This window comes from Amblyomma mixtum, chromosome 3 (genome assembly GCF_055824585.1).
Source record: "Amblyomma mixtum isolate Tamu chromosome 3, ASM5582458v1, whole genome shotgun sequence".
NCBI lineage: Eukaryota > Metazoa > Arthropoda > Arachnida > Ixodida > Ixodidae > Amblyomma > Amblyomma mixtum.
The window spans coordinates 394,198,760-394,225,547 of record NC_143014.1 but is presented as its reverse complement, the minus strand read 5'-3'; the positions used below and the strand labels follow the sequence as shown (position 1 = coordinate 394,225,547).

The window sequence follows — 26,788 nt, the reverse complement described above, 5'->3', positions numbered from 1 at the left end:
ACTCGGCGGTGTTTTTTGTACTTGGCGCCAAGTAGCAGACGATACGTTTATTTTTTTGTCATACTTTTTTTTTATTCTTCTGCTGTTACGCACTTTCGCACCGCCTCGATTCACACGTCACGGGTATGCCCCGCTCATGGCGGATTGACGAATATCGAGAATCGGGCCCCGGGGGCCCGATTCTCGATATTCGCCATTAACGCCGGCCCTGAAGGTGCCGGTGGCGCCGGTCATGGCAAAAATCGATAATCGAAACTGAAACGCGAGCAGAAAGTTCAACCAAATATATTGAGGAAAGAAGCAAATAAATATCAATCGTTAGTTGCTTTTAAAACTTAGTTTATAAATTTAATAGTAAAGAAGAACTTATGAATTATTGGTGAAATTAAAATATTTTTACACGCACGTACCATCGGCCTTGTCAATTTGTCGCCTTGTGTAGCTGCTAGCCAATACAAGCTAGAAAATTTGCCAAGGAACGCGGCTGTGGTACTGTGGCGCTTGTCATGTAATAATAGGCGTGAGCGTCTCTATATCTTTCAACCACGCTTTTGGCTGTCGTTGGCAATGGTCCATGTTCTTATCAAATCGACAGAGACAGAAAAATGGGATGTGTATCCTGGCGCAATGCACAATGCGGTCGTCGGGTTCCGTCTGCTAACGGAGCCCGGCGCCATCAATGATGTGCGGGGCGCTGTAGAAATTTTCAAATGGAAAGACGGCGAACCAGCTGCTACCGCAGAGGCCCTCGATATCGGTAAGTGGTGATGAATTTCCTCATGCCAACGGCTTTTGAATCAGTTTGCTTGTCGTCGGTATTTACAGTTCTATTTGTTACAGGCAAATCGCGCGTATACTCGAGAGCAATAAGCAAGCGCGCCTGGCCTCAGCTGGCTTGAATGACGAAGACGACGTTGTGAGCGAGTCGCCAGAGTGCAGCGCTAATGAAGAGGTTAGTGGCGTGGCGCTCTGCCTAGTATTTAGTTAATGAATTGTGTCGATGGCTGTCATCCTATCAAGCAGAGCGTTGAAAAAGTCTCGGTTATTGGAGATTTATGGCGCACTTGATCGCGCTGCATGGTTTTTATGGCGCTGTTTTGCGAAGGCTGTAAAAACTGGCACTTACGATGCCAGTGTTATTTCTGTCTCGGATGTGCACGCGATGCATACCGACAGCGCACGTGATTTCATTGACAAGTGCCCATGCGTGCGCATTTGCAGGCAGTGCATGGGACGGTCGTGGTATGAATGGTTACTGTATGGTATGTGGAGTTTAATCTTTCCAGACCAGCATGGGCATTGAGGAACACCGTAGTGGAGGGCTCCGGCTTAATTTTGACTTTGTGGGGCTCTTTAACGTGCAGTGATATCGCACAGTACACGGGCGCCTTGCGTTTTACCTCCAAATGCGGCCGCTGTGGACAGGGTTGATCCCAGGGGTGCGATTACGAGTCGCTTTCAATTTTCATCTCAATTTTTGAGACTGTGGCGTCAAAATGACGACGCTGTGAGGCGCTGACCGCGGAATCAACCAATTAGCAGCGAGGTTGCGGTGGCTAGTAGCAGGGCTCCGCCCCAGAAGCATTTATTTGCACAATAAGGGACCGTATGCTAGTGTTTTGCTGTAAACACGCCGTTAATGAAATGAACAATCTTTTATTTTGTTAACAAACCATGTTTCAAACTCAACAACATGAAGCAAAACAAGAAGCGTCCTCAGTTTTGCAATTAAGTTTGCTCTTCACTCACTTTTGCTGCCGCGAGGGTACACTGACGCTGGAAAAGCATCGGGTAGGTGGCGTGAGCTGCCGCCCGATTCAAAGGATTCAGCCTTATCTGTAGCCTTATCCATCCACCCACATGTTCAGCCATCGTAAACATAGTAGCCAGAAAATCATCCAATTCGACGGCTGCCTTTTTTTTTTACACATTATGTGGAATCAAGGTACTGCGCAGATGCCTTAAGTGCGTGGAAAAATCTGTTTGAAGGCAGTGATTGCTACAGGTCTGCCGAGATCAATTTACAAGGAGTGCTTGGCTCGAAAACCGACGAAGGCAAGTTCGCACTGGCAAGTCTCAAACCTCGCACGACGGATTTCGGTCAATTAGTTACGATTTCCAAAGCGATTTTAAAGCGCAGAGGGAGTGTAACAAATCGATTTAAACCTGTGAACCCGCTTTCAAAAGCTATATTCCTGTGTCTGATTCATGCCATTTTCCAGCAGGGCACCATAATAGGTGGACATAATTGTTACAGTATAGAAGACAGCTGGCAAAATGTGTAGTTATACTGTCACTGCAGTTCTTTAGATTTTCGTAATCTGCTCTTTCAGAGTCTCACTAGGTTCTGAAGAAACAAAAAAAATTGTTGAAGACTGAAAGGGATTAACATAAGTTGCACAGTGCGGCCGTGCCACCGGGTAAAGCCTTTCCCATACAGGTTTTGACATCTGGATGGGAACAGGGTTTTACCATACACACATGTGTAAGGGCTGCTTTCCTGAACAGCCGATAATTAAAAACAAACTCAGGAAAGAGCAATTACTTTCCACTTGTGTATGGTTTGCCTTGCACGGCATGTTCCATGGGGCGATACCGGACCCATGCCAAGAGTATATTTCATTTAGGCTCCACCCAGAATTGCTATTGGGTGGTGGCTTTGCAACCATGCAGCAATATCTCTGTGCTTTTGAACTTGTCTTGCCTACTAATATGCGTTTGCCCCAAGAAAGATAGAAATGCGAGCATAACTTCTACATCCGATACTAAGTGAAGCCTATTCTAGCAGAAGTATTTCCTGTAGCGGCATGCTTGCTATCAGTGCGTTAGGCAACGGTGGTCTGTTAGCTCGCCCGGTGTCGCTTTTCCTGTCATGCTTCCCATCAGTGCCACTGTGGAAGCTGCTTTGAAGCTAGTTGCTCCTTTGGCAGCGAAGCTAGTGGATATCTGTTCCAGGCGAGAGCCACCTTGCACTGGTGGCTGTGGGTTACATGCGCTAAGTGTAGCTTCAAACCATCACCCAAACCACTGCAGTCAAACTTTGGTAAAGCTAACATGGATGTTACCAATTGTTGGCTATATTGAACTGTTCCTAGATATTTTGAAAAAACACAAGCAATTCTTGCTTGACATATTGAATTCAGTTTGCCATAAAACTGATGTATTGAACTGTCAAGCACCAAGCTGTGCCCGCTTTGTTGACTGGTGGCAGGTTTTGCCTTGTTAAACGAGTGACTGGTGGTGCCGGTGCGGCAAGCGGCACAGTTCACACTTTATCTTGAACTTTTTAACAGCACCACAGAAGCTTAGTGGCGAGAACTGTTGGTAGCCTGGCGGTCAGCATGCTTTTGCAGCTCTTGTACCCATCAGTATTGTCCCGGAACTAGCGGCATGGCAGTTTGTAGCCTTCCAGTAGCTATTCCATCTTCACGTCAGCTGTCATGGCAGTGGCGAAAACTGCAATAGCTTTCATTCTGTCGCTTCATTTTTCACACGACACTGCTGTAATGTAGGGACGCCACCCTAACTGGCGTTTCACCTGCCACTACTGTGTGCTGGTAGTGCTCTGTGCGGGTGCCTAACTGGTATTTGGCACGGTTTGAGATAGTGCTAGAGCTTCGGGAAAGGTCTCTCCCAGTTGCCATTCATCCACTGACGCATTGCACTTCTCCTGCACGAGTTTTTAGTGAAATTTTCTATTTCAGTTGTATTGAACTATTCAACGATTTTTAACTGTTTGTATAATGAGGTTTCATTGTATTATGGTTCACAGAAATCACTTTGCTTTTCGCACGGGACTCTGCCTTAATTCTTACTTCGAGTAACTTCGCTCTCCTACCAGTCTGTTTTCGTGCAGGCAGTTCTCGCCAGCCGTCCAGACTTGTGTGTGTTTGCTCAATGAAGAGTCTTCACGCTCTTTGCACAAATGGGGCACATAATCAAGGTTTGACAGTGATAACAGAATACGAGCAGAAAACTGCCGCTCTCTTGTAATGGCCACACCCTGTCTAAATGTTGCAAAACAAAAGTGTGGCTTACAGGGGTGTATACGGTAAGTCTTATTGCGAAATAATGCTTGGAAATGAGTGTGCTATTCAAATAAACATTTAGCTTTGGTTTGTTAGCAACCCATACAATTGCACTATTCTGTTACAGAAGTTTCAAAAGCTTTGTGTAATTTCTCTGCCATTGTGAACAGCTGTTAGTTGTCTGAAATTCTTAGTTCTGTGGTAACAATGTCACGCATGTTGGAGGTGCTGGCTGTGTAATAAAGATTATGAGAAATACGAGATTAAATGTAAAGTAGTTACTATGTTTACATCTTAAAGCCTAAGCTTTCAGTTTGTGATGTCCACATAGAGCTTCAAGGAAAGCCATTGTAGAGTTGTGTTGTGTATTGCAGATTTGTGCATGCATTGAGCTGTGCTAATAAAAATTTTGGGTATGGAAGCTGTAAGGAGAAATTAGTTTTGAGTAGATTTTCGCATACCCAGTCCAAAACTGGGCTATAGGTCATGTCATACTGTATTGTGCACAGCATTTTCTTGCACTTAACATTGGCGGGTTGTTATGTATACTATTGGTAAGAAATAATTAGTGCACTAAGGGTGCAATATGCAGTTAATCCCATTTCACGGAGGCACTTGCATTTCACCTGTCGCGTCAACCAATATGAGGCCGGGATGAAGCAAACATTGGGTGATTTATTGGCAGTAGTGCCAGGGCTTGATGCGCTGCCTTTAGCCAGCCGGTGTAGAATCGCAAGAGGCTCCTGCGTGAGGAGGGGGCCAACCAGGATGCTCCTGGGTGTTGTCTGTCGGCGGCCGCTGCCACTTCTGTGCTGTGTGAGGCCGGTGGTGCTGCTACAGCAGTGTGATAAAGATGAAGTGTGGCAGGTGCGCTGCACGCACTCGCGCGCACGGGAGTGGAGAAGACGACGAAGTAGGATAATACAGATCGGCTCGACCGTATGCTACGTGTACTGTTTCATTCTAATTATCATTACTTACGATACAACATATTTTGGCGACGAGGATGCTGTTTTGATTCGGGACCTTCACGTGGCCTGCTCACCTTCCGTCATGAGCTTTTCTGGGCTTCAGCCACCACCGCCTTTCCTGCCGACTCCTGGTCGTCCTGCCCTTCCATGGGAGCAATGGGAGCTGGCGTTCCGGAATTATATGCTGGCCTCTGGTGCCTCTACTCTCGGCGCGGACAGGCGGAAGGCCATCCTGCTGAACTGCATCGGACTGGAAGGTCAGCGCATTTTTTATACCTTGGCGCCGCCGTCGTCCACTCCAGCGCCTACAGCTGCTGCATCGCACTCCGGTGACGAGGCGCCCCGCCTTGACGAATTTGATGCGGCGATATCCATCCTGTCGGTGGATTACAAATCGTCCGTGAATGTAATCGCCGCACGTCATCGCTTTCGCCGTCGAGTTCAGGCTCCAGGAGAGACAACCGATGAGTACGTCGCTGTCCTTCGCAGCTTTGTCGGCGACTGTGGCTTTGGGACTATGGCGGACGATATGATCAGGGACCAGCTGGTGGAGAAGACCTTGAGTTGCCATCTGCGTGAGCGCCTACTCATGGAAGGCTCCTCCTTGACTCTGTCGCGCGCCGTGCTCCTTGCTCGACAGTGCGAGCAAGCTTCCCGTGAAGCCAGGGAATTGGCTGAGGAGGACGCTCCAGTACATCGTGTGGGATGCGAGCGCGGATCGAGACAAACACCACCTCCGGCCCATTGCTGCAAGTGCCAAAGTAAACCATCGCAACCTGCTGCTGCAATACCAGAGCGCATGTGCTACCGTTGCGGTTCTACGGCCCACCTGGCGAACAACCCTGCATGCCGAGCCCGCAACCGCAAGTGTCGTCGGTGCGGCAAGATGGGCCATTTCGACTCTCTCTGCAAGTCGTCCGACCGTCCTGTTCAAGTTCAGCAAGTTGCAGATACTGCTGACACATCGTCGATGCCGGATGGCTTCAGCAGTGCATCTATTCTCAATGTTGAAAGTAAAAAAAACGGAATTTTCGCCTCGGTCCTGATTGAAGGCAAGTCCATCCGCTTCCTGATTGACACCGGCTCATCTGTGTCAATTATTTCTGAAGACCTATACCACCGATTCTTCGCTGCAATTTTCCCGCTTAAACCAACTGCAGTTCAACTATTGGACTATTCTAAGTCTCGGATTATAGTCCAAGGCTGTTTTGTTGCCAAAGCCAAGTTTCACGACCGTACCGCCTGCATCCTGTTGTACGTTGTCTCGGGAGGCACAACGCTGCTGGGTCTGGATTCCATTGCAGCCCTACAAATGAAGATCAAAGGTGCATCGTTGGAATGTCTTTCCATGACACCTGATACGCCTCTGTTACCTCCTGAGCTACGTCCACACTTTGAACATCTCTTCTCCAAGGAACTCGGAGTTGCTCCTCTGCAACCTGTCGCCTTCCCAGAAAAACCTTGGGATAAGGTTGCCATTGATATCGTGGGGCCTTTCGATCAAGCTCCCAGTGGCTGCCGCTTCGCGATTACTCTAATGGATTATTATAGTAAGTGGCCAGAGGTTTTCTTCGCTGATGCCATCACAACTCAAACCGTTCAAGAATTCCTGCTTGGCCTTTTTGCTCGTGAGGGTTACCCTCAAGAGATTGTCTCTGACCACGGACCTCAATTTTCATCGATGGCCATGCAAACTTTCCTCCGCGAACGGGGGATATGCCATTGCTACTCTTCAGTGTACCATCCCCAAGCTAATGGACTCGTGGAACGATTCAATCGAGTGCTTAAGTCCTATATTCAGTTGGCTATGTGCGAGCAACGCGACCTACGTAGAGCTATTGTGGACTACCTCGGTGTCTACCGCTGTATGCCCCATGCCACGACAGGAATTGCACCAGCTGTCCTACTTCATGGCCGGTTGCCCCGCACAAGGCTCAACGTCATAGGACTGCCGGATCAGTGCTTCTCAATGGATCCGACAAAAGCGCTTAAGCTTTTGCGGCAGAGGCTTGAGGAGAAGCAAGCGCAGTACAAGCTTTATGCGGACCAGCGGAGTGGCGCCAAGTGTCGTGACTTTCAGATTGGCCAGTACGTGCGGGTCCGCAAACCAAATGTGTGAGGCACACTGTCAGCTCGGTTTTCGGAGCCTCGGAAGATTGTGGAGCAGCGTGGACCTGCATCTTATCTGCTGGATGATGGGCGAGTGTGGCACTCGTCCAAGTTTTCTGCGGTTCGCCCAGAAGTGTAGTAGTTCAGCAGCAACTGTCCTCCCCAGCTCCAGCGGCCCTTTTCGCTGATATTTCGCCGCCTATCGACGGCAACAGAATGCTGCCGCCCAGTTCACAGTCCGGAACCGTGGTCCAGGGTTCTTCTTCGGACGCGCCTTCAATCCATCTGTTGCCAGCCGCTCAAGTTAGCTGCCCGGGCCCTTCATCGCACCTGATTTCGCCCGCTCCGGAATCGGCAGCCGCTCCTCAACCCTCGTGTAGTACATCCACAGCGGCAACTGCGGCTTCACTTCCTGCGCCGCCTCGCCGAAGTACTCGCAAAAAGAAGCGGCCCGTATGGTTCAAAGACTATGACATCCGCTAGACATTTTGTTTTTTTTAAGTGCGGCGGAAATGTGATAAAGATGAAGTGTAGCAGGTGCGCTGCACGCACTCGCGCGCACGGGAGTAGAGAAGACGAAGTAGGATAATACAGATCGGCTCGACCGTATGCTACGTGTACTGTTTCATTCTAATTATCATTACTTACGATACAACAAGCAGGAACCGCCCAGCAGAGTTGGGAGCCAGAACGAGACATGTCGCTCCTGTGGAGTAGCATGAGGAAGATGGCGCAGATGGGCAGCCAGCCGCTTGCGGCAGAGAAACCGCACAGGAAGGTGTACTGGGGAGCGCCCTCTATAAATGCTGGCTTCAGGCAGTCAATAGAAGTGGAATCAGGGCGTCCATGACTGTCCATGATAAAAAAACTTAGGCTGTCGTTCGACGACTAGGAACGGGCCATCGTATGGTTGCTGAAGCAGTTTGCGGACGCAGTTTCACCAAATGAAAACGTGAGTGCAAGTTGAAAGCTCAGGAGGAATGTGCGAAGATGGACGAGTCTGGTTGGTGTCGAGGTGCAGGAGCTCGAAGATGACTTCAAAATCTGCAAAGCTGCGTCATTATCTGTGGAATTGGGGCCTGTAGAGGAAACACTGATGTCGAAAAATACACCAGGAAGATGGAGGGGTTTCTTGAAGAAGTTTTTTCAGCACTACAAAAACGAGGACACAGAAAGAAGTACACAGGACGGGCGCTGTCCTCCATGCTTCGGCACGGAGGGGTGTGCCAAAGACAAGCTCTGCCGGAATGCAGTGCAGATCTTGATTCAAAGTAGTCCGGAGGCTGAGCAGAACGAGTAGTAGGAATGTAGTCCAGTGAGTAGTATCCAGTTGTGCTTTGAGGGCTGTCTTTAGCGAACAGTGGAACCTTTCAGTCATGCCGTTGGCAATAGGATGGTAAGCGGTAGTGCAAATTCGGGATGTTCCAAGCAGATCCATAAGATTCTTGAAGAGGGAAGATTCAAACTGGGGACCACAGTCGGTGGTGACAGTGTAGGTAACCCCGTATCGAGACACCGAGCCGGCGATGAACGTTCTGGCGATGGTGTCACAGACCAGCGAGTGAAGCGGTCGATGCACGTAAATTTATAGGAATATTCAGCAGAAGGTGGGCAAGGGCCCAAGATATCGATGTGGACATTATTGATACATGTTGATGGCAGAGGGACCAACCCGAAAGGAAATGTTGTGTGTCGCTGTGTTTTAGACTTGACATGCCAGGCAAATACGGGCCTAGGAGCACTAGTCTTTGTTGATGCCAGGCCATATGTAACGCTGCATAATGGGATGCTGCGGGGCGCGAATTCCAGGACGGGAGAGACCGGGGAGGGCATTGAAAACAAGGCAACGAAACATAGAGGGAACCAAAGGGTGGGGAGTACCTATCGCTGTGTCGCAAATGATGGGGACAGGGAACGAAGGGAGGAGAACTTCCCTGAGAACCAATGAGCTGGGGACCTTGAGAAGGTACTTGATTTCCGCGTTCTTGTGCTGTGCTATGGTGAGGGCGGCGAAGTCGTGGTTGGCTGACGAGGCGGCAGAAGTGAGCGAAGCAGTGACACGTGACAGTGCATAAGCCCGGGCGTTGTCAAGGCCTTGAACAGGTCTGATGTCTGTTGTGAATTCCGCCACGTACAAGAGATGATGGATTTCACGTGGCGAAAAATTACTGCTCCTCGACTTGATGGCTTTGATCAGTGACAATGTGGAACTGCCGACCTTCAAGGAGGGGCTTGAAATGTCGAACGGACATGTAGATGGCTAAAAGCTCATGGCCGAATGTACTGTAGTGGCTTTCAACAGGGGAAAACTTCCGAGAGAAAAAGGAAAGAGGGCTCCAGTCGCCATCCTCGAGCTGGTGAAGTACGGCTCCAACGCCGGTGTCTAGAAGCATCGGTCAAGGGGCGTAGAGGTGCATTAGGACACGGATAGGCCAGGATGGCAACATCGGATAGCTTCTTTGGCAGCTTCGAAAGACTCTAGAGCGACGGAAGACCATGTAAGTTGTGTGCAGTTGGCTTTCTTTCCTTGAAGTAGGTCCGTCAATGGTTTGAGGAGGGCTGCACTGTGCGGGATAAACCGACAATAAAAATTGATGAGGCCAAGAAATTCGTGGTGTTTGCAAATTGAAGAAGGCTGCCGAAATTCTTGAATGGCCTTGACTTTGGATGGAAGAGGATGGCTACCCGAACTGTCAATGCAGTGGCCGAGGAAGTCGAGCTCCTACTTACGGAAGTCACACTTGGCTCTGTTGATGATGCCATATTCAGAGAGATGCTGGAAAAGTTGTAAAAGGTGTTGCAAGTGCTGTTCAGCATCGCCGCTGAAGGCAAGGAGGTCATCCATGGACGCCATACAGAACAGACAGGTAGACCCAGAATCACGGTGTCCACAAACCGTTAAAATGTTTGTCCGTAGTTACGGAGCCCAAAGTGCATGCGGATGTATTCGAAGAGGCTGAAGGGTGTAATGATGGCAGTTTTGGGTACGTCAAATGGCTCCATGGGGATTGGGTGTTAGGCTTTGACGGAGTCAGTTTTAGAGAAAACGGTGGCGCCATACAGCGATGATGTGAAATTTACGATGTGAGGTAGGGGATTACGGTTCGGAACTGTTGCATTGTTGAGAGCGTGGTAATCTCCACATGGGCGCCAGTCCCCTGGTGATTTTTTCGGTACCATGTGGAAAGGTGACGCCCAGGGGCTAGAGGAGGGTCAGATATTGCCAAGCTCAAGCATGTGCTTGAACTCATTGCGAGCAATCTCGAACTGGTCTGGAGCAAGACGCCGAGGTTTAGCGTATGTGGGCAGGCCAGTGGTCACAGTATGGTGTGTCACCTGATGCTTGATGCACAGTAAGAAGTGGGATGGGTGGAGCATGGACGGGCATTCGTTCAGGAGGGTCTCAAAGGCAGACTGGGGTATGCGGGGTATAGAGACAAGCGGTACTCGAAGAGAGAGGCCCTGAACAGTGAGGTTCGTCGTGGTGTCCACGAGACACAGCGCATATCGACCAGCAAGTAGTAGTGGCGCAGGAAATCAGCTCCTAGGATCAGATAGCGCACGTCCACGACGAGGGAAACCCACAGAAATAGACGTCAGTGGCCCAAATTTAGTGTGAGGGCATGCTCGCTGTACGTAGCGATGGGGGTGAGATTGGCAGCTTGGAGTTGTGCGCCAGAGCGGTGAAGGGGTGTCGATGTAAGTGTGCGGGGTAAGACGCTCACTTCTGCCCCGGTGTCCACAAGAAATCGTAGGCCGAAAGTGCGGTCGCGAATGAATAAGCGGCTGGCCTCCATTCCAACAATCGCCGCTTCTAGTGGCGCCCGTGGGAGTTTCCCTGGAAACGACGGTGGAGCACAGCGATGCGCCTCGTCCCCGAAGGTGCAGTGGTACCAGCACTGGACGGCTGGAGTAGGTGCTGGTGGGCTACGCCGGTGAGGTTACAGCCGGCGGCAAGAAGGAGAGCGAGTGTGGGAAGTGGACAGTGTGGTGAGCTGATCGGACAGACGGTTAATCTGGCCGTGGAACTTGTCATAAAGGCGTTGAAGGTTCTATCGGGGGAGGGGAAAAGATGACGGCGTGGTGAGGGGTTGTGACATAGCGCCGAGAGAAACCGGGGTACAGGATATGTCCATGACGGAATCCGTACGCTTGGCGAGCTGCTCCAAAGAGCGACGAGGCAGCGACGAGTACCATGCGAACTGACGAGGGCAAGCGGTGCAGGAGCAGCTCATGCAGGAAGGCTTGGTCGAAAGTGGCAGCCTTGTCGCCTAAGAGCTGCTGGAGCCGCCATAACAGCTGTGTAGATTTGCGATCACCCAGTTCTTTGGAGGAGATGAGGATGAGATGAGGCGGCAGTGGTCTGGCACTGTTGTTTGCTTGATGAGCGCAGCAGTCAACGTTTCAAAGGACGCCGAGGCGGGGGGGTCTTATGAGCAGATCATGTACCTCCGCAGCAAGCTCGGGTGGGAGTGATGCAGCATCGCAGTGAAACTTCTGCGTCTGGGAGGTGATGTGCGCCACAGAGAACTGGCTGCGTTCTTGAGTGAGCCACAGCAACCTAGAATATGGGAAGGCGAAGAGACAGCGTATAAATATGTCCAGAGGCGCCATCACCGGACAGGGCAGTGTTGGCTGTCGGCGTTGGCCATCCTGCGTGCAGGTGTTCAAGCTGACGTCCGGAGCCACCAGTCTGTTGTGTTAACCAAAATATGAGGCTGGGATGAGGCAAACATCGGCTGATTTATTAATGCGTAAACATTGTATGGCTATGTTGGCCTGAGCTTGTCTGCATGATTACGTCCAAACAAATGGGTTCATGCGAAAAAGAATAATACTATCGGATAGAGCATCAAAAACCTCTTACGGGAAATCGGGTGGTTGAGGTGGGTGAATTAGTTAATTAATTAGGGCCAAAAATGTCAAAAAGTGGGCGGTGCCGGTGCAAAAGTGGTGCCAAATTCGAAAACTCCGTAAGTGTGGCACCACGTGAGCGGAAGTGTTCGTGGAGTCAACGCATGGGCCAAATTTGAAAACAGCGTGGCTTGTAGTTTGAAAACTGAGATGGGCAATTGATGGAGCTTGATTAAGTAAGACAAATAATTGTGATATCGATAACGTATTGATAACTTCATCGATAAGTGATCGACTTCCGGTTTGAGGATCTCGACTTCCGGTCACGAGTCTCAGTTGACATGAAAAGTGTAGAAGTGTTGCATTGATGTCTTGGTGTGACATCATAAAGTGAGACGTCATGCTTGGATATTCCTCCAATGCGAGTGCCACAGTGATCTATAAGGTTTTAGTGATGAAGGGCAGTAGAAGATTTGTATATGGGTATACACGCAGTGCATAAGAAAGGGTATTTTCTGCCGCATAGAATATCCTCGCGGATTAATCTGCTTGTCCCTCTATTCCTTAACTCCAGGTTTACGAATCTTCATTGCCATGGAAGCAGCGCAACATTTCCGAGACCTACACGATTTGCTGTACCCGAGCTCGAGCCACCATTGCCACGGGACTCGCCGCCTTCCCATTGGATGCTGGTTGGGCAATGAAGGTGGCCGCCTGTTGTTCACCAGCCAGAAATCTCTGGTTGCTGCAAGCAGCACTCTATGCCAGGCGAGGATCTCGGGTGCCATGGTCTCCAGATTTGGAGCCTTCAATACCTCGGACTAGGAGATATGCATCATCCACAACAGGGACACAGTCTGGAAGCTCATTCACATGTTCCCCAACACCAGGGTACTCACCCTACCTCACGACGTCGTCAAGCACGCTGAGGAGATTGACGAGCGTTGCAGGGGTGAGTGGGCACCGCTGGTGGAATCCTCTCAGCTAAGACAACTGCTTGGAGGCGTGGGGGTCAGCGTGACGGATGTCTCCTCTTCTCCAAGAGAATGGTTCAAGCAATCCTGCTGACTTGTCCACAGGTATGTCACGCAGTGGCCTCGCTGTTGTGCACGTACAATCTTGGTTCGCATTGGAGAGGTGTTGAATGTGCAACTGAAGTGTAAACGCTGTGAAAGGGACATGTTGCGTTCCGAGAAAGCGGCTTGAACATGCTTGCACTGGGCATTGTAGGAGGAAGAGGGGAAGGAAATGACTTCTATTACCATTGCAGGACTTGCTATAGACTGCAGTACATAGGTGTGGCACGCTGGTGAACTCGAGGGTATTTGGCGAGGTTAGTGATTGCTTAGAGTACGTCTGCACAGTACTCAAAGATCACAGTACAATTTCAATGAGCTAGCTGCCTTATCGCGACCTTTGGTATGGTCCATAGTGGCCAGAGCGTGCGTACAGTACCATGAGGGTGCGCAAGCAGTAAATCATCAATGCGAAAGCAGTATGTGGCTATTTACGCGTCAACAAAATATGTCCGTAAAACATGTCCCTAATTTTGTCCGCACGTTCCTGTTGTTCTATAAAGAGATATGGAAAAAAGTTTGATTGTATCAGATAGAGGAAAAAAATTTGCTATGGGGAAAATTCGGTTCATTTGAAGTAATTAATTAATGAAAGCCAAAAAACCCACCGGGACATCGAAATAGTGAGATGTAAAAACAGCCACAGACGTCAAAATGGCACCGGAAACGAACAAGCACAAGGGACAAAGAGTGTTGAGGAGGTGTCAGTGCTTTCGCATTCCTCTAATGCGGTCTGCCGGAGTGATCTCAAATTTTCTTGCCAGTAGTCCCAGGGTTCGATGTGCTGCCTTGAGTCAGCTGGAACAGCATCGCGAGAGGGTCCAGTGCGAGGGGGGGGGGGCCAATCAGGATGTCCCTTGGTGTCGTCTTCGTCAGCAGCCACTGCCACTTGTGCTGTGTGCGGCCGGTGGTGCTGCTACACACCTGCTGGGCCACACCAGGGGATTAACCACATCATGACAATCAGCTGTTGCCATCGGCTGGAAGGCTCTTCTGAGGAGTGTTTGCCGCTTCATTATTGAGTTGTATTGGACTGTAGAGTATGTATTATTATGCACTTGTTCGTTGAAACCAGGTCTTTGGCTTACATTGCACTGATGGGAAGCTAAACAAAGGTCCTGCACTGCACTGCTTGTCAGAGAATGTCTTTGTAATGAACGTTTTGTAATGGTGCTACATTTGTGCAAGGTAAGTAGCTGTCTTGCTATACTGGGTTCTCAATCTCTAGCCTCTGGGAATCTCAAACAGCTTTCAAAAGGTACTCAGGGACTCTGTTTTGACTTTATCCCTTCCTGCCTTATCAAAAAGAAAAACAATACAAAGAACCCAGTATTAAAGCCCCTGTTCTAAGAAATGCTTTATCTTGAAAATAGTGCCTTTTTTAACTCACTTTCTTGTACAGTTTTTGCAGCCCTGCTTCTATAAATTCTTCTCACCAGCCATACGTGCAATGCATTGCACTGTAGCTTTTAATTTACTGTAATTTAATTTACAAAAATGTTTGCTTTGTATTGGTGATTGTGATTTACAGCAGCAAGGCTGTAACTAGCTTTCTCAATACTGCTGAACATTTGAGACAACTCGCACCTGACTGATTGTTGTCTGTGCCGAGCTGTTTGTGTGCACATGCATGTGTGTAGTGAGTGGCACACAGAACGCGGTGAACTTCATAATGTTATTAAATTTGCTGTCTACTATAAAAACCGGAATATAGGTCGAACTTTTTTTCAAAAAACCATGGCAAAAAGTCGACCCCCGTTTTATATACCGGTCATTGGCGGAAAAACTACGAAAGTCTTGCAACAATGTGCAACTGAAGTCAACAGCCTCCATCACCGTCGCCATCAGCAGCAGCGCAGTATGGTGATGTTGTGGCATCACTGTTTTGCGTTTCCATTGTCACAAAGGTATTTTGGTTTGTGGCTGGGTGTTGTCGGCATGGCAATCTCTCCCCGCAGAGATGGTGCATAAGCCGTTTAGAAAATTCAGCATAAGCAATGCGCTAGACGGCACAGAGGATGATACTCTATGGGACGTGGGCAGCGAGAAGCAATTGTCATCCGACTCGAGTTCGGACGACTCTATTGACTCGGAGTAACGCTTGCGCACTTTGTGCCCTTCTCTGTACGGTACACCCAGCCAATTCTTTAACAGTATGGCACGACCATTGCCTCACGTGTTTGTCAGCACCTTATCACGGAGGGGCGAAAGAAGTGAGAGTAAGCGCATGTGTATACATGTGCGCATCTCGCTTGTTTCGTCACTAAGTGCCGTTAATAAGGCGCTGAAAAGCATGCGGGTCGATGGTCGTGCGATAGTGTTAAAGAATTGCCTGGGTGGGCATACGAGGAGCATCTAAATGAAAATAAATACTGTCACCATTGCGCAGTCGGTTGAATCGCATATGTTTGAAGGTAAGGGTGTCTTTCGGTACTTTTGCCGTTGAAAAAGTGTAGTGGTCCGCGAAGAACGAGGCAGCGCCTGGGTCCGCTCACACCATAGAGTTTCTTACTATTGCCTAGAGGGAAAGCTGACAACCCGTCTATGGGAGTTTGCATGGAGGCCCGTCGTGACCACTTCAGCCACCATGGGCGCTCAAAGCATCATGGGGCGGTGAGCTACCGACTGCAGAACTACAACTTTTGGCCAAAAAATAATGCAAAAATAAAGCTGTTAGATAACTACGAATGTCCTAACATTCAATATCCTGCCTGTAGATTGCAACAAACGAGCAGAAAAGCAAGTAAATGCAAAGATTGCCCAAAGTGTGAGATGGCTAGCTTTCCTATTGGCCAAGTAATGAACACTACAAAAGCTAATATTTCGTAACTAACAGGCGCATTTTTAAAAGTAAATATGTTTTCAAAAAAAATTTAGTTGCTTAAATACTTCAAAAGGTTTTTTGATATCATTTTGGAAAAGTGAAACCTTTTATTGGCGTCGTGTGCCTTTGCGTTGTCACTACTATGGCTTTTGCACACCACGTTCCCGCGAAAGTCGTCTGCGCTCACACGAACAACGTTTTCGGAATGAAACGTCCTAGTAGTGCCACTCCGTGCTCCCGAAAAATTACGACTGTGCCGCAACAAGTAGCTCAGTGCACCATGATGCTTTGAGCGTCCATGGTGGCTGAAGTGCAGCGCCGCCAGCTTTCCCTCTAGGTAATAGTAAGAAACTCTATGGCTCACACTGAAGTCCCCCCTGCACTCTTTATTGGGTGCTTTATATATACAACACGTAACACAAAGGTAGTGCCCTCTGGTAGTCTGTTAGTATTCTTAATCGTGTTAGTAGCGCCACATCGCGACATCACTACTGTTTCACTGCCGTTGAAACAGATTTTTTTCATTTTTAGAACTGGTTAGTTGGGGGGTCAGCCGATATACCGATTTTTACGGTAATCAGTGTCCGGGTTTTAGAAGCGGCTTTACACAGCACAACACACAAGAGACAAGGAAGAACTGACACGACGAGCGCTGACTATCAGCTTAGGTTTATTTAGCTTTACATGAAATATATAAGGAAGGAAGTGGTACAAGATGAGATAAAATGAGACCCGGAAGCACATGCAACAGTGAACGCCCACTTCCGCGCCGTTATGGAGGCAAATAAACAATTTCTTTTTCAAGCAGTGTAACAGATGGTTTGCCGACAGAACTGTGACCCTTAAGCCTGATAGCCGTCGCCTCGAACACCTCCCCTGCTTTCCGAGATTTGTATTTTTTGATTGCGTGTGCGTTGCGCAACAAAGGTGCCCATTTCCTCGATTCGCAATTCTTGCAATGAAAGGCTAAATTGCTGCCCGTTCCGGACTGTAGTGATCTAGTGTGTTCACCCATTCTTGTGCTTACCTGCCGGCACAAAGCGCTAAGCCTATTCTGCACAGAAAAAAACAATGCGAATACCTGTTGTGTTTGTTGCATTGCAGTTTATGGCAAGCCCCTGTAATACACTGGGCCCTTAAGGCGAGACGCTCCGAAACAGTTTTCTTTTAATATTGATGCCAGATAAATGAAAATTGCACCAGTTATAGGGATTGATCTCTTTCTAATTCTGTTTTTAGTTCCAAGATAGCTTGATGCTTTCATGTTTTAAGTACCACGCACAAGCGAAAAACTGTGCAGGCTAATACACCTGCTGGACATGCCAGTGAGCATGAGAAGACAGTGTAAAATACTCCACGAAGTGCAAATAGGCAAGGAAATGGTGCACCTCTGTCATGCACCATTTTACAAGAATTTTGAAGCTCATGCTACCTTTTCAGAAGCCAGTGCATAAATATTTTGGGACCTTTCATGCTTATAAACATCACCAATTGTGTTGAAACCTAGATACTTGCATTCTACCTACCAAATTTGGTATTGATCCGAGTACAACATATACACAAAAGGTTGCGACCAATGCCATTTTTGGTCCAAAATAAGGAGTTGAGAAAAACGCAATTGAAAGTTGCAAATGTTGTTGAATACTGTTCTAGTTAGTATATCTGCATGAAAATTGGAGACAATACTGCCCAGGCCATTCTCCTAGAGCATACAACTTTCGTATAGGACTGCACCGCATGTTGGTTCCTCAGAGCTTTTCTTGGCAGCATCCTGAAGACAAGCCTTCTTGGCTAGATGGCGGTGATGAGCCCTTGCTTCAGCTGTCTGCTTTGTGGACATTCTTGGAATTCTGCGCTTGTCACAATTCTTGCCTAGAGTGAGTAGTTCTCTTGAGGGAAGAACACCCAGTTCCTCCAGCACGTTCTCAAAGGCCTTGTGTCCTTGATTAAACTATAAGAAAAGTGATGTTGCCATCTCCACAGCTGTGCATGAGGCGAACCTTGTCTTGGGGCACAGCAGCCAAATTTTGCTATTGAGTGATTCGGTTGCAGTTTGCGTTTCCCCCTTCACACAACGAGAGAGCAGTTGTAAGCCTCTTATATGTGGGCAGCATTGCCTTGCCCTGGCTGTTGGTGAGAACGGGGGTGTGTGATGGGGCTGTCTGACCCAACGCTTCTGCCCTCTTGAGCTTGCACCATGAGTCCTCTTCATCTGGGCAAAATTTGTGGCTCTTGGCTGCATCCCTCGAGCATGAGTGGAAGAAGGATGCCCAAATTGCATAATACACGCCATGCACACTTCCTGTGTTGGCGGTGATGGCTACTTGAAAGTAGGTTTGCAGCTTCTGGATGACTGCATCTGTGAGCTTCTGGTTTCTTGGCATTTTGAGCTTTCGCAGTGCACTCCCAAGCCACTTGGAAACATGGTTAGTGCAGTCCTCTTTTGTGATGGGCACACCGTTGTACACACTTGGTGCTGAAACAGCTGGAAAGGCCTTGCTGTCTCTGTCGCTTTGGAAGGTTGTGAATTTCAGGGAAGTGCTGTAGGACTCAGTCCTATTCAATATCCTCGGAAAGCCCGTTGTGCTCTAAGCAATGCGGGCCGGGTGAATTATTTTTCATTCGTTTTTTACTCGCCCACCGTAATTTTTGTCCATATCCTCAGAGCAGAATTTGCCTCCATGGCGTGTGCTGAACAATCAACATTTTTTTTACACACTGGCATGTGGAAGGCTTGCCATATTACCTCTTCCCTTTTATCTTCAAATTCTATGTGGGTACTGCAGCTCTAACAGTAATTAGACAAAACTTCAAAGTCTAGGCAAAGCCCTGTTTCTACAGAAATGGTTGTGGCTACACCATTATGGCTCTTATGGCCTCTTTTTTGCGAACTGCCATCAAACACGTCAGCTTTATCGGCAGATCCAACTTCCTGGGCTGTCACTTTGCGAGCCAACTCCAAGTTCTCGGCCACTGCCTTCGTAGCCGCGAGGTGTACCTTCTTCGTGATGGCGTTGAACGATTTCTGATGCATCGGCTTTGGTAATCCAAGAAATGCGCAAAATTGAACGAGTTGGCTGTGTCCTGCTCCAACAGCGCGCGGCACAACCACGGTCTTGACGTTCACGGCGAAGCTCTCCCTAGCGCTGGCAGATGGATGCGCTTCACCGTTGTAGTTGCACGTCGCAATGAATACGTTGACGAAATAACGGATGTCGGATATGCTTCATTGTTGCAACGCAACTCCAGAAACGACGTGAGTCCTTTCCGCTTCCCAGCCAGCTCTTTGATCGTAAGTTCGCATCGTCCGCACTCCGGGCATGCTACGCCGCTCACAAGGTCATTCACGGTGCCAGTCTCGCAGATAAAAGCACTCGCTGACTCTTCACCACCCCTACTTTCATTTTTGAAGAACCTTTTCTTTTCCGACGTGCTAACGAAATTGTCAACACCTTTGATGAAGTCCGTACATCCAGCTGGCCCCGAAGCGTCAGAAGCATCGCCTCGACCGAGGTTAGGCTTAGCTGCCGCGGGCATCACTGTCACATGCCGATTTACTTTGCTGCGGGTTCCCTTGAATTCATGCTTCGCTTGGAACTTGACACGTTTCTTCTCGGCATCCATGCTAACAATAAGCAGAAATATTTGCAATAGCTTGTGAAGTACATAGGAGAATGTGCGCATTGCAGAAGAGCAGACGATGTATTGCCACTTCGTGAGCTAGGAGCCAATGGCGTGGCCACGATCGAACCACGTGATGTGGAACCTCTCTGTTTTGACGGTAGACAATGCTGTTTTTATTATTATTTCTTGGCAGTTTGCACAGTGGCAAAGCCTGCCTCTGGGAGAAAAAAAGCGTAGGCCTAGCTCCTCACGCAGGCCCAGTGCAGTAAGATTCCGCGATTTGTCGCCTCACATGCTTGAAAACGGGTCAGATCTACACCTTTTCTAGCCACCGCGAGTACTTTAACAGGGGTTTTCGATAATTTCCAGATCACTTATGGGTCTGATTTTTGCATGCATGAAAGAGAAATGTTCAAGTTTACTAAAGCAGTCAAAAACACAAATGATTTTTTTACTGAAAATTGTCGTTTTTCGACCCGCGTCTCCCCTTAAGGAAATCGAGGCGCGCTTATGCCGGCATCACTTAGCCCTACTGATCTCTGTCTGCCGATTGCATTGATGAACACTTTTATGAAAGGCATTCATTCTAGCATGAAGTTATTGTAGAGAAGGTAACAAGATTAGACATTTCTATTGTCACCAGTGGCTAACTTGAGAGTGCTTTCCGCTGTGACTGCAGTGTTGTGCATGTTAGGCCTAGCGACATGGAGCGAGTCAGTGAGCAGCGCGCTGTCACCCGGTGGGGCGCATATTGCAGCTGCAAGCATGTTGCAGGTAAACCTTTATGTTGCAAATTCATACAGACAGTGCAGAAGTCTGAACAGAAAGCTATAGTGTGTGCTACACTGTTAGCAAAAAAAACACCCAAAAGGAGTTTTTTACTCCTATGTATGGTGTATTTTATTTACTCCTTTATTGAAGGGAGTGTTAAAGGGCAACTCCGGCGATTTTTCGATGTTCATCGATTGAGATGAAATTTTAAGACTGTATTCTTTATGGTAGTCTGATGTCTCATGTAAAATTTCTCACCTGAAAGCGGCATAGTTTTTTCGCAAGCGAATTTTTAAGACAAGCGCTCCTCGACGCGAGCGGCACACATTGATGAGCAACTTCTACAGACCACCCTGTACTGTGACGTCACTGGCGGGGCGGCGTGTCAAGCTAGTCGGACGCGCGCTGGCATTGGCAGTGCAGGGGAAAACTGAAAATTGATTTTGAGGAAAGTAAATGACGCAGTAACGGACACCCGAACCGGGACGTAAGGGAGGAGTGAAAGAAGGAAGAAAGAAAGAGGTGCTGTAGTGGAGGTCTCCGGAATTATTTCGACCACCTGTGTAATTTCATGCCATCTCAATGTGCCTGATGTGATGTGTACGCCAGAGTGATGGGTCACGGCAACTTCTGATGTGCTGTGGGCTGCACAAATTCTTCATCTGTGACAACGGGCGTGATCTACCATAGGTTTCCTGGCGATAAGAACCTTCGCGACAATTGGGTGAGAGCTGTCCGGCGTGTCAAGTGGTCTCTGAGGAAGCATTCCCGCTTGTGCTCGGAACATTTCGCGCCAGATTGCTATGAAGACAGCGTGTACCTCAGAGGGAGCTTTGGACTCGTGAAGGCAGATTCTGTGCCAACGTTATTAGAGTACAAATGCCCATCGCAGCGGCCAGCTGCATGAAGCGCGGCCGTCAAGAGGAAGCGGACCACGGAGAGCGCGCTTAAAGTATGTTGGATTGTAGAACTGTAGCTGGCATGAATTCACTTCCAAAAGCTCGCCGTCGAGACAAAGCTTTGCGAAGGGAGGACTTTTGGTTATGCATTCCCCTGTAAGGACGTTGTGCACCGCGGCAATGTTTCGGCAGCAGATTCTTTCATCAGGCTGGGTCGGCCGGCACTCGCCACACGAACAGCTGTCAGTAGGAGCATCACATTAACTTTTGTTCTGACGACTGTGTCACAAATGCATGCACGAGAAATGACTCAAATACTTACTTCTCCGAGTTCAGACCGTCTCCGTACTGCAGGTGACGCGGCCTGTGGTGTGACTCGGCTAGCTCGCGCAGCGGAGGATCATACCTGAAAGGCGACTCATCCAGTCCGAAATCGTCGAATGAGTCCTCTTCTAAAGACTCGCTGGTCTCGGAAAAGCTGTTCTCCGCGCTTCAGCCATGTCGACAGCGTGGCTTCGAACTTCGCATCGTGGCGAACCCGCTAGTTACGTCACAGTCAATACCGCACGAAGGCACCTCTCCGGTTTCGGTTTTGTGGTTTCGGTTTCGAGTTTTGCATTTTTTGCTGTTTAAAAATTATTTTGGGGTTGCTTTTGAAAACCTTGTATCGTACATATTACAGGAGGTTCTTAGGAACACAAAACAGCCATTAACTTAAAATGGCTGAAAAATCGCCGGAGTTGCCCTTTAAGGAGTGAAAGGGAGTAACTTTACCCCCATAAAAATGGTGGTTTTTGGGTGTTTTGTGGTAGTTTTTTATAACCACCTGGGTGTTTTGCGAACAGCATAGGGAGTATTTTTTGCTGATTTGGAGTTTTTATGAGTACAGAAGGGATTATTTCTTTGCCATTATGGAGTTTCGTTTGGGAGCGTGTGGCATTTTTGCGGTGGTTTTGAGCCTTTTTACAGCAGCTTGTAATGGTTAATGGGTTCTGGTTGAATGTTTCATTTGGAACAAAGCCTCCGTTTTCACATTTAGAGGAAACAACATGAGTAATGTTGTGAAAATGACTGTATTGCTTCAAAGAAGTAAAGAGGACACAAAACGAAATGTACAGGTTGAATCGATGTTGTGCTCATTTAATATATATATATATATATATATATATATATATATATATATATATATATAATATCACAATAAGATAAACGTACTTGGTTGCTAGAAATAAGATCCGAAATTGAGAAACGCTTCCTTTAAGTAAACATTTATTGGGAGTCGACGTTTCGTACAGAGCCTGTCCTTTTCAAGACTCGGGACAGGAAAGGACAGGCTCTGTCCGAAACGTCGACTCCTAATAAATGTTTACTTAAAAGAAGTGTTTCTCAATTTTGGATATATATATATATATATATATATATATATATATATATATACTCAGACATTGATGCCTACCTGGGTACGTTAGGAATAGCAGCATTGTTATTTAAAACATAACGTAAATGGGGGAAAAATGTAGGCAGAAATAATGTGGAAAACATAAAATCAGCAGGTAAGTGAATATGCCTTTAGGCATGTGCATAGCACAGTAAGTTAAGAGGGGAAGAGGATATAGAGAAAGAAAAATATACTGGGAACTACAATATGACAGGTAAAAGTGAGGAATAATAACTGGAAAAGTTTGGGCGACTACTAGCTGCTTCTCCTCTGTTCACAAAGCCTGGAACACTACTTAAAGGGTTCATGCAGCAGGTAAGCTTCATAAATTGCTTATGAAAGGCTGGAGACACGAAATGTTGTTTCCTTTGGAATTGTGCCTGAAGCATCAATAAACACAGATGTCTACATCAAATCGCCCACATGTTATGCTTTTGTCCAAGCAGTCGAGTAGTAGCTGTGGTGCCACAAGTATGTATAAGGTCACATGAAACATACAAAGAGTGCAGTGTGACAGCTGTTCATACACTCGCCATCAATCCAGCTTAGAGCGTTTGGGAATTGTTGGAGCAAAATGAAACAACTAAGCAGCAATTGTAGTTTTTGTGTGCGTCACATGGTCTCATACCAGCTGTGACACCGAAACCACCACTCGCTTGCTGGAACTGAAACTGCATGAAGGGAATCACTGTTTTGTATTTACTTGGCACAGGCAGAATCCACGTGCTGGTCCATGTTCACTGATGTCACATTCAAAATTGTGAAGAGAATGGAAACAAAAAAGCGATGTCCGCGCCTTTGTAAAACAGCAAAGATAGAACAGTGCCAACAGGCCTCTTTGCAGCTTTCTGCTCATGTCTTGTATGAGGGAATGACAGATTATGAAAAGGGTCAGAAACTGGGAGCACCAGCTTTAAAAAAATTAATAAATTCAAGTTCCTTTACACATGGTTTTGTGTTTGCAAGGTTTAAGAAAGCATGCTCAAAAAATGTAAGCATTCAATGAGCCTTTCTGGGGTAGGCAGTGTGGAAAGCTCACAAAGCTGCAAAAAGGCATGACATGCCAAACAATGTACTTCACACATCAAAAAGTGGCTGTCTGTAGACACAGAGAACCATCATGTTCTCGGAAACCACCAAGCATGGAGTCAAGCAGGGGTCCTCCTGTAAATGCAATAATAGACTAGAAATAAACTGCCAAATTAAAAAAATATAGAAAGTGAAGACAGTGGCGAGAAGCATTCATACTGAGTTGGTGCAAAAATGCACATGGGCACTACCGAAGGCACAGCCTTGTCATTCCTTGTTCTCCCTTTGCATCCTTGTACATTTTTGTGGTGGTAACAGTTGATACAAATACAGTGAAATATTTTTCTATGCAGTGTGCATTTTAAATGTTGCGTGTGTCATTGTTAGACACCAGTTCTAGGCAGTCAGTATGATTTACTTCCAAGAAAAGGCAAGCATAGCAGGGGGCGGCAGAATGTTGGGTGGGTGGATGAGATGATACCCCTGTCACACGGCCGACTCTGAACTCCCTTGAACTTCCTTGACCTAAAGGAGTGCAAGGGAGTTTCGCCTCGAAGGAGTTGTCTCCGTGTCACACGGCCTGTAACGAGCTTCTCCTACGATCCGCCAGGGGGCTTCTAAAAACCTGGAGGAGTACCACCATGAAACAAGAACATGGCTTTCAATCAGGGCTGTCATGTGCAACGCAGCTAACTGAGTTCATTCATGACATTGCATCCGGGATAAACGACTGTTTTCAGATAGACGCTATTTTTCATGGCGTGGCCTTAACGAAGGTTTTTTCGCTGTTTCTTCCAGGGTTCACCCAGAACAGATAAGGAACCTCGAGATGCGGATTTGAGGAAAAACAAAAGGATCATGGTTAAATATACGGATGGGCAAATTTTTTATATTGCAGCACGAGGCCGACACCCACTGCAAATAAATCGCTTGACTGGAACACATGACGTGGCGATACGGAGGGCAAATAAATGGAAGCGTTGATTGGCGCCTGCCATTTTTCTATGACTTGGTATCTGGGTTCAAGTCTGCCGTCAGCGGAGGTCGTTCCTTCGCTGTCACGTGGCACGACCCTGTGACAGCGAGACGTCACGACCAGAGGAGAGCAGGGGCCCCAATTTGTGCGACGTGCTGCGCGCAAACGCCAGCACCGTGCCGAGGAGACAGATGAAGAAAGGTAAGAGCGGTTGGCTAAGCAACGTGCCTATGCCGCAGAATGGCGAGCCCGGAGGTGTTCTACAAGTTCTTTCTTTCAGTCGCAATAACAAGGCATCACGCCGAACGGGTGGTGGCGCTCCTCCCTTCCTTTACGGTGCGGTTAGGGTGTCCACCAAGATGACAGAGAATTACTGCGCCATTTCCTTTCCTCAAAAAGCCGGTAGCCACGCGTGACCTGTAGACGCTGCGCACTGCGTTCCTTCAGTTGGAGGCGCTGCGCGCTTTCGCAACCTATCAGGCTTAACCAAAGCTAAGCCCCCGCCAATTTTTTCCTTGCATGCTTGTTCGTTCATTGAGCCATGAGTGACGAGAGCGACGCGTCAAAAAGAAGTGCGAAATCGCCCTTACTGTAGCAGCGATTTCGTCAGTGGACATAGAAATTGACGCAGCAATGGAAAGGATGCACTTGATCAAGCAGCAGTTGTTGATCAACAACAGCACACTCATTGCACTGTCGTCATCACCGCGCCGTGCACGAAGGCAAGTGTGGGCTTACCATCGAGATGGGGGATGGTTCGAGAACGTACTGCCCAACTTGGGATCACAGTCCTCCAGACAATCGTTCCGAGTGTCGGAAACGACTTTCCGACACATTTTTGATGCCTGCTGACCAACGATGATGCGAAAGGCAAGGAATATGCGGGAGCCTGTTCCCATAGAAAAGTGAGTGGCCTTGGCCCTTTATAAACTATGTTCCTCAGCTGAGGATTAGACAATTGCCCACATGTTTGACCTGGGAAGGTCTACGGTCAACACCATATACAGGGAGTTTTGTGAGACCGTTGTGGCCATTCTTGAGGAAAAGTGGGTGAAATTGAGGCCGGCTACTGTAATCGCCGACCATGGAATCGCCAGGGAATTTCGAGTGGTTTGTGGTTTCCCACATGTAATAGGCGCATTAGACGGGTGCCATTTACCGGTTTCCCCGCCGAAGGAGCACGCCAGCAACTACTATAACTACAAGGACTGGTAAGTAAACAAAGAGGTGAATATTAATGCTTGCTGAATGTATGCCGCATGCGCAATTTTCACCTAGTCAAGGTAGGAAGTGTGTACAAAAGGTGCACAATGCACTTAAGCTGTGAGATTCCATGCGGGGCACGAAATGTAATTGGCATTGCAGCCATGTTTAGCAGAATAAATAAATATGCATGGGTATTCATGAATTCCATTACAGCCATCATCTGCTGAATAAAAAAAAAAGCTGATTTTGTTTGCATGTAAACTAAAATCCAGGTTGTCACTGGTCGTGCCTAGAGTTGTGGAAATGGTATACAAGCAATTAGGCTACACTGATAATGAAAGTAAGCAATTGCTTTATAATTTTGTTGACGGTCACCGTGTGTCAGATAAGAACACCCCCACAAAACACATTTATGCAATCGATTTCTGCGAATAGATGAGCACAGCCTATAGTCAACAATAGAGGCAGGCACACATGGCAGATCTGCTTGGCGTTTAGGTCCTGTTTGCAGTCATGTTGGGCCATGCACAGTAATTGACTATCCACATTTTAAGAAGCTCAACTTATAGAATCCTTGTGGCTCTTCGGTACGCAATGCACATCCTACTACATATTGTAACGCAACGTTACAAAGAAGTCGCTCTTATACCGTGGAGCACCAGCAGCCAGTCAGATTGAACCAGTGTCACTTTGTCTTTTTCCAATCGCCAGTGTTGTCCTTGCTCATCTTCTAAGGAAGGCATGTGTCATTGCCCCCCTTGTTTGCAGCATCGCCATGATGCAGCCGACTAGGAGCGTACTGGTGAGCTATGGGCTGACAGTCTGCTAGGTTGGTACAGGGGGGCCACAACACAAAAAGGGGCACCATCAGTCACGAGATCAGTCAACAGGGCGGCCTGGGTAGGGTTTCATTCGGATGACGTGTACAACATTGTCTGTGGCTTGAGGGGTCTTGGGTGGTGGATTCAACTTCGTAAGTAACG

General features: G+C 47.8%; 1 long non-coding RNA gene and 1 pseudogene across 1 annotated transcript; one reads left to right on the top strand and one right to left on the bottom strand.

Moving 5' to 3' along the window:
* Positions 1–475: 475 nt before the first annotated feature.
* LOC149357224 (uncharacterized) lies at positions 476–24,624 on the top strand. The gene is made up of 4 exons (XR_016289891.1): positions 476–757; positions 841–952; positions 12,537–13,041; positions 24,422–24,624. It is a non-coding gene; the product is annotated as an uncharacterized LOC149357224 (long non-coding RNA).
* On the bottom strand, positions 17,565–19,486 carry LOC149357225 (uncharacterized; annotated as a pseudogene).
* Positions 24,625–26,788: the final 2,164 nt, after the last annotated feature.